General features: G+C 35.6%; 1 long non-coding RNA gene across 1 annotated transcript; it reads right to left on the bottom strand.

Moving 5' to 3' along the window:
- Window positions 1-648: 648 nt before the first annotated feature.
- Window positions 649-1,337, bottom strand: LOC108544662 (uncharacterized). The gene is made up of 3 exons (XR_001889921.1): window positions 1,292-1,337; window positions 994-1,137; window positions 649-847 (listed from the first exon to the last, which is right to left on the bottom strand). It is a non-coding gene; the product is annotated as an uncharacterized LOC108544662 (long non-coding RNA).
- Between the last annotated feature and the right edge of the window lie 10,699 nt (window positions 1,338-12,036).

The following is a 12,036-nucleotide window of genomic DNA, read 5'->3' as shown; positions in this document are numbered from 1 at the left end:
TGATTAATTGCCTTAATCTCCAATTCTCTTTGTTGACATAAATTCAACCACAGCATAAGCAGGAATTTAGGAGCACTTAAAATGAAGAGAATTTCCATGCCTCCCTGACTCCAATTTGACAAAATGGGTTTCTTTCTTTTGCTATTTCTTAAGATCTATTTATATCAATCCAATTATTAAAAATAGCATGGACACTTAAATACAAATTTGGCAAAATATTTCTATTCAAATAATCTTAATATGAACACAATAATTTGTTACTCTCTCTTCTTTTGCCACACTAGAAAGACAGTATACCATTCCCATATCTCATAGAACATTTTAAATATTAAGCTCTCTGGTGCAAAAAAAGAGGTAAACAATATCATTGGTGGGAGTAATTCAGATTCTAGTTTTAATGAGTATCAATGTCAAATGTGAAAAAAACAATAGAAGGAAAGTGGAGTTTAAGACAGGATGTGGAGTTCATTCCTCTGAACATGAAGTAAGAGGAGTCTAAGGAGGACCCAGAGCAGTAGGAAACTTGCTGCTTACTCCTGACAGAATTCCTGAAGGAAAGACCCCGAAACTGAAGAGAAGAATGTCTGTGTGGTCCAATGAGAAGGTTAGACTAAAGGCACAAATCAGCCAAATTGAGTTTATTGCTGGGTTGACCATTGTTCTTTGGCCTAAGAATAACATAGAAGCAGCAATAAGCTGATAGACCTGAAGAAGCCATTCTCGGTGGTTTTCAGTATTGATAGACAATTAATGGCTTGAAATTCTCCTACCTCCAAACCATGGCACAATCCTCATTAAGGCTTGGGAAGAAGTTTTGTTTCATCGTTTACTGGGTATTCAGGCTGTGCTGCAGGACAGAATATTACATGAGTGTAGCCAATGTTAAAAGGCAGGTAAATGCCACCCGGGGGGGGCGGGTAACTGTATGATTCAAGGTCACTGAGAACAGACAACACACACACACCAGGCTCAAGAAGTGCAGCATCTACTCACAGTAAGAGAGGAAAGAGTGCACTAAATCCATCCCCTTGTAATGCATCTGTCTCTCACAGCTAGTGGACTATGCCACAGCAGTGTGGTTTTATATACTCCACTTGGTGCTGCAGTGGAGGGAACTCGACCTCTCCTCTATGGTATCTGAAAGAAAATTGTGGAGAGAGGACAAGCCTGAGGACTCTTGAAACACCCACTTAAGCAGAACAAAGAACTACACATTGAGCCTGAAACAGCAAAACATATTCCCACATAAGGCCATAAGCCCAGTACTTCCTGTGTGGGCCCCCTTACCTACTGGTAAGGAAGGGTTCCACGCCCATTCTTTTGTGGCCCAGTGGGAGTGAAAAGACTACACACAGGGGAATGTCTTTCCCAATATGCTCCAAAAAGCATAGCTGTATTATGACATCATCAATTTAGTTCTTCTGAATAAATTTGATGCCTCCTGCTGAAGTTGAAACCTAAACACATATTCGGAGATAACTGAAGCCAATAACGAAATAGTTTCCCTCTCTAGTGTTTTTATTCTGGTATTTGATTTTACTCCTTCTTCTTTACAATCAGCTTCCCTGATTAAAATTTAAAATCCATTCTATTTTCCTAAATATCTTTAACCAGTGTCTGTTCAAAGTGCATGACTAACATTTATTTAAATGTGATGACCATCTACTTCTATTTTACTTATTTCACAAACTTCTTGACATCTTCACTGCTTTTACTTCCATTACTTTTACAGTCACTTTTACTTCTCACTACTTCTCCTTGACATTCTGAAATCTGCTTCAGTTGATGTCATTGGAAACTAATGTCAAAAAAGATGTATTTGTACAAAAAGGCCACTGATTATATACACCCACATATCCTAAGAATGTTTTGCTTATTATCAGTGACTCTTTATAACTGTCTATTTTTCTCATTCTTCCTTCATCATCCTGTTTCTGCTAACTGTTGATTTTCAAAATGTGTGTGGACACACACAGCTATACAACTACACACACAAACACACACAGCTGTATACCTGGACACACACATACACACACATCGAACCAGTTTGCCCATTTTGACTTAGTGATCTACTGTTGACTATTTTTATAGAAAAAATATTCAAGATCAACTGTGAATCATAAGTCTCTAAACTTATAACACAGGTTCACAAGCTCACATAATTTTATAGCCAGTCTATGCTAATTGCTTGATAGACTGAATTCAGAAAATAAATGGTTTAAATACTGGTAGTTTAAAAATAGTTTTTGCTACTTTATTCTAGGCTATAATTATTATTTGGAGGGCCTACCTATGCTGGTGGCAGTTACTAGTTATCAATAATTAAGCCCCTTTGGGCTATAAGGAATTAACCACTTCTTAACTTCCTCTTAATCATTTATCTTGAACTCTCTTGCTCTACCTTTCCTTTCAGAAAAAAAAGTTCTCTTTCTATCACAGAGCAATATTAACCACACAGGAATAGAAAATCTTCTCATTAAAGCTCTGAAGCTCATTAGAGAAGTTTAAGTTATTCTAACAGTTCTCTGATATTGTTGTATCCATGTAACAAAGAGTACTGACTTCCTTGCCAGTCAATTGTCTTGTAGGAGCTGACCTAAAAACTGAAGTACATGTCCTATGCTGTGTGGAAGATAGAGTTTTAGCTGATTTTATTAAAGCAAATAATTAAAAATTTATCTGCCAAAATACTAATCTTCTCTTAGTGCCATTACATTAGCACATGCTTGTAAGCATGTTACAGATATGCTTCATTTTAATACAACTGATGTGTTTCTGAAAAGTCAGGGAATGGAACTCATCTGAAGTACAGAGATTTCAGACTAAAGGAAATCTATGCAAAATACTTTGTCAACTGAAGCATCATAAGGTAAACAGCTATCCCTTAATGTATGTTTTCTTGTAAAAATCATTGTGGTAGCACAAAAATAATAATATTTTACAAAGCTGAAAGAATATCAGCAAGACAAAATCTAGAATGTCAGAAAGGAAATGAAGAAAGCAAAAAGGCAGAAGAAATAGGACACACAGACTTGGCAATGTAAGGATGGGGACAGGGGAAAGAGAGAAACTCACCTTCAGAAAGCAAGCCGACCTAAAACTGATTAGCAAGGAATTTTGGAAATCATCTGAAGCAATGGTGAGCAATGACGGATGCCATTTAAAAAAGGGAAAAAAGACTCCTATGTTATCTACAAAGTAGAATGTTTACAAATGAAAGATTTCCTCTCTTATGCAGTCCCTGAAGTAGAAAAGGTATTCATGAAGCTGAGTATCAATTTTAAAATTGTAGGTCTCTCAAGCTAAATAGTAAATAGTATGACAAATGTTACTCATTTTTTATGTTCCATGGGAACTGCTGGATTAAAGAAGCTAAACAAGTGTAATTTTCCACAAGCTTTTACTTTTCAGAGTTTAAGTATGTTAGCATATATGGTGAATCTTCAACAGAAAGATAAAGCATTTCCCAAATGTAAACCACATAAATTTTTGCTAAAATTATTTCCAGGTATTAAAGATCAGAGTATCAAAAATTACAAACAAAAATTGTACCTAAATATAAATTAAAATGATATGAAGCATAATGACATTAGGACAGTGGAAATAATTCAGTATAACAACCTGATTAAATGTAATTTAAAATATCAAGATTTTGAGTACTTGTGGGACTGGACATAAATAGCTAGTGTAGAATAAAATGTCTTTCTTGACAATGCTGTGGAGAGGAGACAAAAGGTGCTATGTGTCAACTAGAAAAAGCAATGGTCTTGATTACTTCACGGGTTTTGAAGAATTAAGAAACATGCAGACAAATTAAATCTATAAGGCTGTTTGATATCTTCAGATTAAAATCTATGGGAAGTTTATAGTCACAAGTTTCAATAAGCTAGAGCAGGAAAAAATAATAGAAAAGGCTTAAATCCCAAGATGTGCCAAACTTTTGTAGTTTGCTGGGCATATCCCAAATATCAGGCACTTCATAAAATTTTCTGCATTATTTATATGTATTACTGCTTCATAAAACACAGTTCAGTATCATGATACATAAGCTGCATTATGAAAGCCTTAAACTTTTCAATTACCTAGACCAGATCAAATTTTAACGAACATGTGCCAATGTGATTTGTGATGTTAGGCTAGACTTCTTGTTAAAAACCTAGGTTTTCACTTACACAAATAATGGATAGTGAATTTAAAAAAGGAAATTTGATAAGGAGCTAAAGGGTTCAGTTTTGACTATGTTGGTCTGGAGGTGTCTGCGGGACATTAAGATGGGGATTTTCAGTAAGCAGTTGAATGTTCACATCTGAAATTCAAAAATAAGTTGGTCTAAAGGTAAATACTTGGAATTCATTAAGAATTTACGGTAATTGAAACAAAGGAAGTAGTGAAGACCAGTCAGATGGCCTGTTCAGATGGGCAATATAGAGTGACATGAGAAGGCACTAAGACGAAAAAAAAAAAAATAGAAAAAACCTGAAGAAGAAAAACTTATTATTTAATTCTTAGAGAAAGATAACAATTCTGGCTCACGCCTGTAATCCCAACACTATGGGAGGCCGAGGGGGGGGGTGGATCACAAGGTCAGGAGTTCAAGATCAGCCAGGACGACATGGTGAAACCCCGTCTCCACTAAAAATGCAAAAATTAGACAGACATGGTGGTGCAAGCCTGTAGTCCCCAGTACTCAGGAGACTGAAGCAGGAGAATTGCTTGAACCCGGGAGGCGGAGGTTGCAGTGAGCCGAGATCATGCCACTGCACTCCAGCCTGGGCAACAGCGCAAGAATCCATCTTGGAAAAAAAAGAAAAAAAGAAAGAATGAATGAAAATAAATAAATAAAAGAATTATTTATAGAATGATTACTTAAAGCAGCCAGGCATGGTGCCGCGCACCTTTAGTCCCAGCTACTCAGGAGGCTGAGGTGGGAGTATTGTTTGAGCCTAGCTTAGGCAACATAGCAAGACCCTATCTTTAAAAAAATGACTTAAAGCTTCTCTTACAGGAAAGTGCAGCATATTACTGGCTTTCATTTCAAGTTCATTTTCTCAGTACTTGCAAATAACATACACACACACGACATACACACACAGACACACACAAATGCAGACTTTATAATTGCGGTTATGGTATAATAATATAATAGCAACAACTTTTATAGAATACATACTATGTGCCCAGCACTGTCCTGTTTTATATACAGTAAATGATTTAATCTTCTTAATAGCCTGTTCCAGTTATTTTTTACCATGTAATAAACTACTCCAAAACTTGGTGTCTTAAAACAACAACCATTATTTTATGATTAATGAAAGTGGATCAAGAAATTGAGTTGGGTTAGAATGGGTGATACTAATTCTACACATGAAGTCAGATGAGATCACTAGATACTGGTAGATCACATTCACCTGGTGGATGGGCTGTTCTAAAGGATACCAGGAGGCTTAACACATGTGTCTCATGCCTTGCCTGGAATGGCCAAAAAGTTTAGCTCAGCTGGTAATGTTAACCAAAGAATCCACACATGGATCTCCGGCAAGAGATCCCATGTATCATGAGTCTCAGAGTAGTCAAACTTCTTATATAATGGCTAAAGGTTCAGAACAGTCACACTTCTGATGTGGCGGCTAAAGGCTCCAACAGAAAGATTTTTAAGAGCAGCATTCAAAAAGAGATCAGCAAAAGCTTCAGAGCTTCTTATGATTTAGCCTCAAAGGTCTCACAATATCACTTCCATTATAGTTTATTGGTTAGGAGTGTCACATATGCCAGCCCAGACTCAAAGGGATGAGTATTAGACTCCATCTTTCAAAAGGAAGAGTAGCAAAGTATTTATAGCAATCTATAATCTATCACAGAGTTCTGTTAGGTATATGTGAATATTATCCCTTTTTACATATAAGAAAACTGAGTCCACCGTGGTTAACAAACTGTCAAGATCTGTTAGTCAATAGCTAAACCAGTATTTAAAGATGGTAATTCTAACTCCAGTGCCTTAGCTCTAAACTGCTGTTTTAGAAATGCTTGATTGTGCATCATATTCAAGGAGCTATTTTGTTTGTTAATCACTAGATTCAACGTAATTAGTAAAACTATAAAATATTTGATAACTTGAAAGATATAATTTTTTAAAAATATTAATGTATATAGAGCACTCATAAACTTAGCAGAAAATACGGGACTTACCAACACATAGCCCTCAAGAAGTTTATAATTTAGTGGATGGCATGAGAGGTATAAACATACAAAATAATTAAAACATAGTGTGATGCAAGTGCTGTAAAATAACTATACAGGGTCAGAGACGGAAAATACCCAAATTAGCTCTAATCTTTATGGAATGTGCTCTCTGCCATGAATATCCTCACAATTCACCACTCAGCCACACAGACCCTGCAAGGTTCAACCTCAAATATCATATTCTATTGGAGGCCTCCCTGAATTGCCAAACTGTGTACAAGCACTCTATCCTCTAAACCTCTATTGCACACCGTTTACATTTATCTCAGGGTACTCCTTTACCGCCTTATACACGCTTGCCCTTGTCTAATCTCTCCTCTGTTCTCCAGCTCTTTTGGCTTACCTTTGACTCTTGTTTAGCCTGTAGCCTAAAGAAAAAGAATCAATAATTACTTACAAATTAAAATGACAAATGAATCTATTAAAGAGTTATTGGACATCTACTCAATATTTATTTACTGTCTACCATATGCAAGCACTAGAAAATAGCGACATTAGTAAAATGGCCAAGCATTTACAGAGTTGACAATCTAGTTATCTATTAGATCTAAATCTAAACATTAAATTTCAAGGATTCACAGCAGTAGAGTTATTGGTAGTCATGATAATTTATTAAATCGAATTTAAAGTGTAAAAAAATGTACCTAACACAATTTTATTTTATTTTATTTTATTTTATTTTTTAGAGATGGAGTCTCACTCTGTTGCCCAGACTGGAGTGCAGTGGTGCGATCTCGCCTCACTGCAGCTTCTGCATCCCTGGTTGAAGCGATTCTCCTGCCTCAGTCTACTGGGTAGCTGGGACAACAGGCGCGCGCTAGCACACCAGTTAATTTTTGTATTTTTAGTAGAGACGAGGTTTCACCATTTTGGCCAGGATGGTCTCGATCTCTTGACCTTGTGATCATCCCACCTCCGCCTCCCAAAGTGCTGGGATTACAGGCATGAGCCACCGCGCCCGGTCCCGAACACAAATTTTTAAACTTCATTCTTTACAACTTACAAGGACCTGAACATTCAACTAATCTTACAAGCAGGGCCTATTTTTTGTCCAAATGCGGTAAAGCTCTTCCCTCTTCATACAGTCATGTTGTTTGCAATTTTTTAAGAAGGTAGAACTGGTGAGTAGAAAACTAAGTAGTAGCTCAAGGGCTGAAAATTAATGATAACATTTGACTGCTAATAGCTTCAGAATATCAACAGTAGATCAATATCCTTATTAACACATGTAACTTAAATTCTATTTTACTTATTGTTTGAATTTATCACCACTACATTTTTTCATTAAATTGCCATTAATGAAAAAAATATATTTCCATTAAAATGTTTAGCACAGATTTGTAAAAATTAAATTTTACTATTTTCAATTCATGATGATTTTGTCGACGATGCTGTCCTTTATTTAAATGAACAACAGTAATTTTCTAATTTGAAATAAAAATGAAAATATTCAGGGAGTGATGTACACCTTTTGCACATAATACATTTTTATAATGGTCATAATCAGCTCTATTTTTTCCTCCGTAAGTCAGCCAGAACTCAAAGTGACCTACAATGAAGAGAAAATTCACAAATTAAATTCGTCTTTTAAACAAAATCTTTTGTGTTCATTTCCACAGTCAGTGGACCCTCTCACAGCCACCTCAAGCATTCTGCTAGTTCATTTTCAAAAACGTCAACAACAAATTCAGCCAGAACAAAATATAAAATGATTATAAAATTTAAAAGTTTACTTTTTTCACAGATAATTGGGTTTTAGCCAGGTAAAGCCTTAAGCCAAGATAAAGAATTTCTAGTAGGGAAACTTAGACATCAGCTAGTAAGTGAGTATGGTAACAGGTGAAAAGAGGCTTTCTGGATCTACAAAACCCAGTATTGCATCAAAACATAAGTTTGGTCCTAATAGAAAATTAGAAAATAATCGCTATCCTACATGAAAGAACATTACTCTCTTCCTTTTAACTATAGGGTATCTAATACTAAATTGTAGTTTAAGAATTATTCATTAACAATAAAGTCAGCTTCGTTTAATTTCCCTAGTAAACTTCCCTGTCAAAGTGATCTGTACAGGTTATTTCAAAAGGGGACACTTTATAAGCTATTTAGTAAGCAAAGCTTTTTGAACCTAATTCAGGAAAAGGGGAGATTAAAATGTATGTTGATCTACTAAGAATGTATTTTTCTTTGCAGAATTAGTGGTAGAATCTGACTCTTTTCCTTCAAAGTGAAACTGAGTAGAAACAGATTCACAAGGCCTCGGTAAATCACAAGAGAGCTTTAATATTGGTCCTATTTTCCCAAGACCAAATAAGTTGAAGAAAATAAGAATGGAGAGACTCTTATCCAATAAAAGATTATTATTTTTCACCAGTATAGGCAGGTGGAAAACACAGCCTACAGAAAAATAAAGGTGGCATTATTCCTCCAATTTAAGGGTCCATTCAGAAACCGTATCAATTTTATCCTTTTCACAGAGAAAAGACTGCACATCATCAAGAAACTTCAATAGGATCAACAAACAGCACAAACCAAGAAGTGAAGAGTATTAGTTGTCTACCAAAAGACACTCTCCTTTTATTCCTGCATGCAAGACTAAATGGAATATTCCAGCCTCCTTTTCATAGTGGACTTCTTTTCTCCACGGAATTTAATGTGATAGGTGTCCCTTATGGACCTAAGTCTTAGGATCATGTGTATGCTTCCATGTTATCTTTCCCCTTATCACCAGCTGGGATGGCAGGTGACCCCGTCTCTGCCATACAGAAGATGACAGTCCTAGAGAATAATACTGCAATCAATGGAAAGAACCTTAATTCCTGAATAACTTCATGGAGCAGAATTGAACCACTCAATTCGGATTGTTATGTAAAGGACAAATCAAGTTCTGTCTTCTTTAACTTACTGAATCCTCGTTCCCTTTGTTACACCCTAATTCAGACTAATATTTCCTCTGAAACTGTCAAAGAAATACCATCATCAGTATTTCCTTTCATTATCCTTGATCAATATAGGCCTGGCTCCAACTGGGAGTGGCCAAACATTCATAATCTCTAAGTACAAGCAATCTTTGAAAATGCACAGCTAACAGGTATTCCTACCAATGTAGTCCAAACATGGTAGAACAGCAGTTGTACATAATCAGGTTTCATAATTCCACTTTATATAAAAATTTGGATATCTCTTACTGCTTAGGGGAAGTCTGGTGACCAACTTTTAAAAAAATACTTATTAGAAAGTAACATTTCACATTTTAAAAAATCATCTAGATCTTTTTCAACAGGCAAATATACATAACCAGTCTAGATTTTTTATTTTATTTTAGGGTTCACATGACATCTAGGTGAATTGCTTCCAAACTAATTGATATTTCAGGAAATGCCTAGCTTTTCTTTAATAGAGTAAAATGTCTTTTATTACCCAATTCAAGTTAGCTTGAGATAATATTCTGAGAAGTAAAAACAATTTGAATTTATATCTTGTTATAAATGATTGGTTTCAGAAGTTTATCTGAAAACAATTTTTAGTAGAGGATAGAGTGAGAGAAAAAGTAAAAATGCGACAGGTATTTCTTCAGATGAAATGGTATAATTTATCTACTATTCAACTTTGTTAGGATTGGTTGGCTCCACTGCAAATGAAATAGTAGTAAAAAGAAAAGAAATCAGCAGATAGTTGAAATAGCCAAAGAAGGGAGCAACACAGCATTGTTAATGGGAGATCTGTGATTAAATCTACAGGCTAGAATTAGCTAAACATTAAGTATACATGGGCACAAAGAAGGGAACAACCAGTGCCTACTTGAGGGTGAGGTGAGAGGAGGAAGAAGGTCTGAAAACTACCTATCAGGTCCTATGCTTATGACCAGAGTGATGAAATAATCTGCACACCAAACTCCCATGATACACAATTTATCTGTATAACAACCCCATATATGTACCCCTAAACCTAAAAGATTTTTTTTTTTAAAAAATCAGCTTATATGGAGGCAGTTAACCACCATGTTTTTTCTAGGATTTATGCAAGGAGCTGTTTCTTCCTCTGAAATGTATCCCACTTGGTCATCGATAGCTGAAATTATTTTGTTAAACTGACAATAATCCAGGATATTTAACATCTCTAAGTCAGTTTTCCCATCTGTAAAATAACAAAAAATAACACCTACATTATAAATTCATTTTAGGGTTAAAGAAAATTATATACGTGGAGTATCAACAAAATTCCTGGCACACATTGAGAAACATTTTTTTGTTTTCTTTCTTTTCACTCTTTTAACATTACATAAAATGTAAAGATTTTCAGAGATCCACTCTACAGCTGGGTGTGGTGGTGCCCGCCTGTAGTCCCAGTATTCGGGAATGAGACTGTAGTGCACTATGGTCATGCCTGTGAATAGCCACTGCACTCTACTAGGCAACACAACAAGTACTCACCTATTAAGTAAATAAACAAAGGTCGGCTCTGAACCTACATCTTTATAATCCCCTTATTACACACAGCTTTCTATTCACAATTATTTTCCTTTCAGTGAAATATTGGCATTATTATGTTTATCAAATATTGCCACGACTAATTTAAGAGTCAACTTTCTTATGGTAAGTATAATAAAGGAGATGCTTTAGAAACTATTAAACTTCAGAGCTGAAGGGAGTTAAAACAAATCTGCAATTTCACTTTTGCTTCTAAATTGGGCATTACCCTTAACCAATTAGAACAGATTAAACAGCAAGGATTTAAATCTCAGTTACTCTACCAAGTCCATCATCTTACAAAATTAACTATTTAAATGATGCATTTTATGGACATTAGCTCCACAAAATTACAAGAGAATAAAATATTTTCTTATATTTTCTTAATGAACAGGGACATTTCATTAAGACAAAATATTGCCTTAATGAACAGGGACATGGAACATTAGGCAAAAGTAGACGTAGACTAGACTTTAATTATAAGCTGTGCCATATTTTATTTTAGCATTTTTAGGATTATCACTCTATTATTTTCTGGATTTCATTATTCGTTTGAAAAGAAAGATAACACTCTTATTTTGCCTTTATTTGCTCCTTTGAAGGTAATATATATTGTTTTATTATCAGTTGGCTGTTTTTAAGGTTGCTTTTTTTCATCTTTGGTTTTTGGAAGTTTTATTGTGATGTGACTACAGGTAGTTTTCTCAGCATTTATCCTATTTGGGGTTCTTAGCATTTCCTGTCTTCATATTTTTACTCAATTTTGGACATTTATTCTGTATTATCTCTTTATTATTTCTGCCTCATCTTCTCTCTGATCTCTCTGCTTTGGATCAGATCCTTATCACCAACATAAATTGTTTCAACAGGCTTCTAACTGTCCTCCTGGCCTCTAGTCCTTAAATATATCTTCTTTACAAGATCATACTATTTTCACAATTAAAACACTCAGTGCCTGTAAGATAAAGCCCAGTGTCCTTAGTAAAGTGTGTCTACAACACCCTCCATGATATGACACCTAGCAATTATTTCAGCAGGCTGGGCACAGTGGCTCAAGCCTGTAATCCCAACACTTTGGGAGACCAAGGAGGGTAGATCACTTGAGGGCAGGAGTTCAAGACCAGCCTGGACAACATGGTGAAACCCCATCTCTACTAAAAATCAAACAATCTGAAAGTTAAAAATTAGCTGGGCATGGCAGCATGTGCCTGTACTCCCAGCTACTCTAGGGGGCTAAGCAGGAGAATCATTTGAACCTAGGAGGGAGAGGTTGCAATGCGCCGAGATAGCACTACTGTACTCCAGCCTGGGTGACAGAGTGAGACTTGAG

Source organism: Rhinopithecus bieti, unplaced genomic scaffold (genome assembly GCF_001698545.2).
Source record: "Rhinopithecus bieti isolate Rb0 unplaced genomic scaffold, ASM169854v2 scaffold_21703, whole genome shotgun sequence".
Classification (NCBI taxonomy): Eukaryota; Metazoa; Chordata; class Mammalia; order Primates; family Cercopithecidae; genus Rhinopithecus; species Rhinopithecus bieti.
Note: the sequence above shows the minus strand (reverse complement) of the source record. Positions and strands in the feature narration are given on the sequence as shown.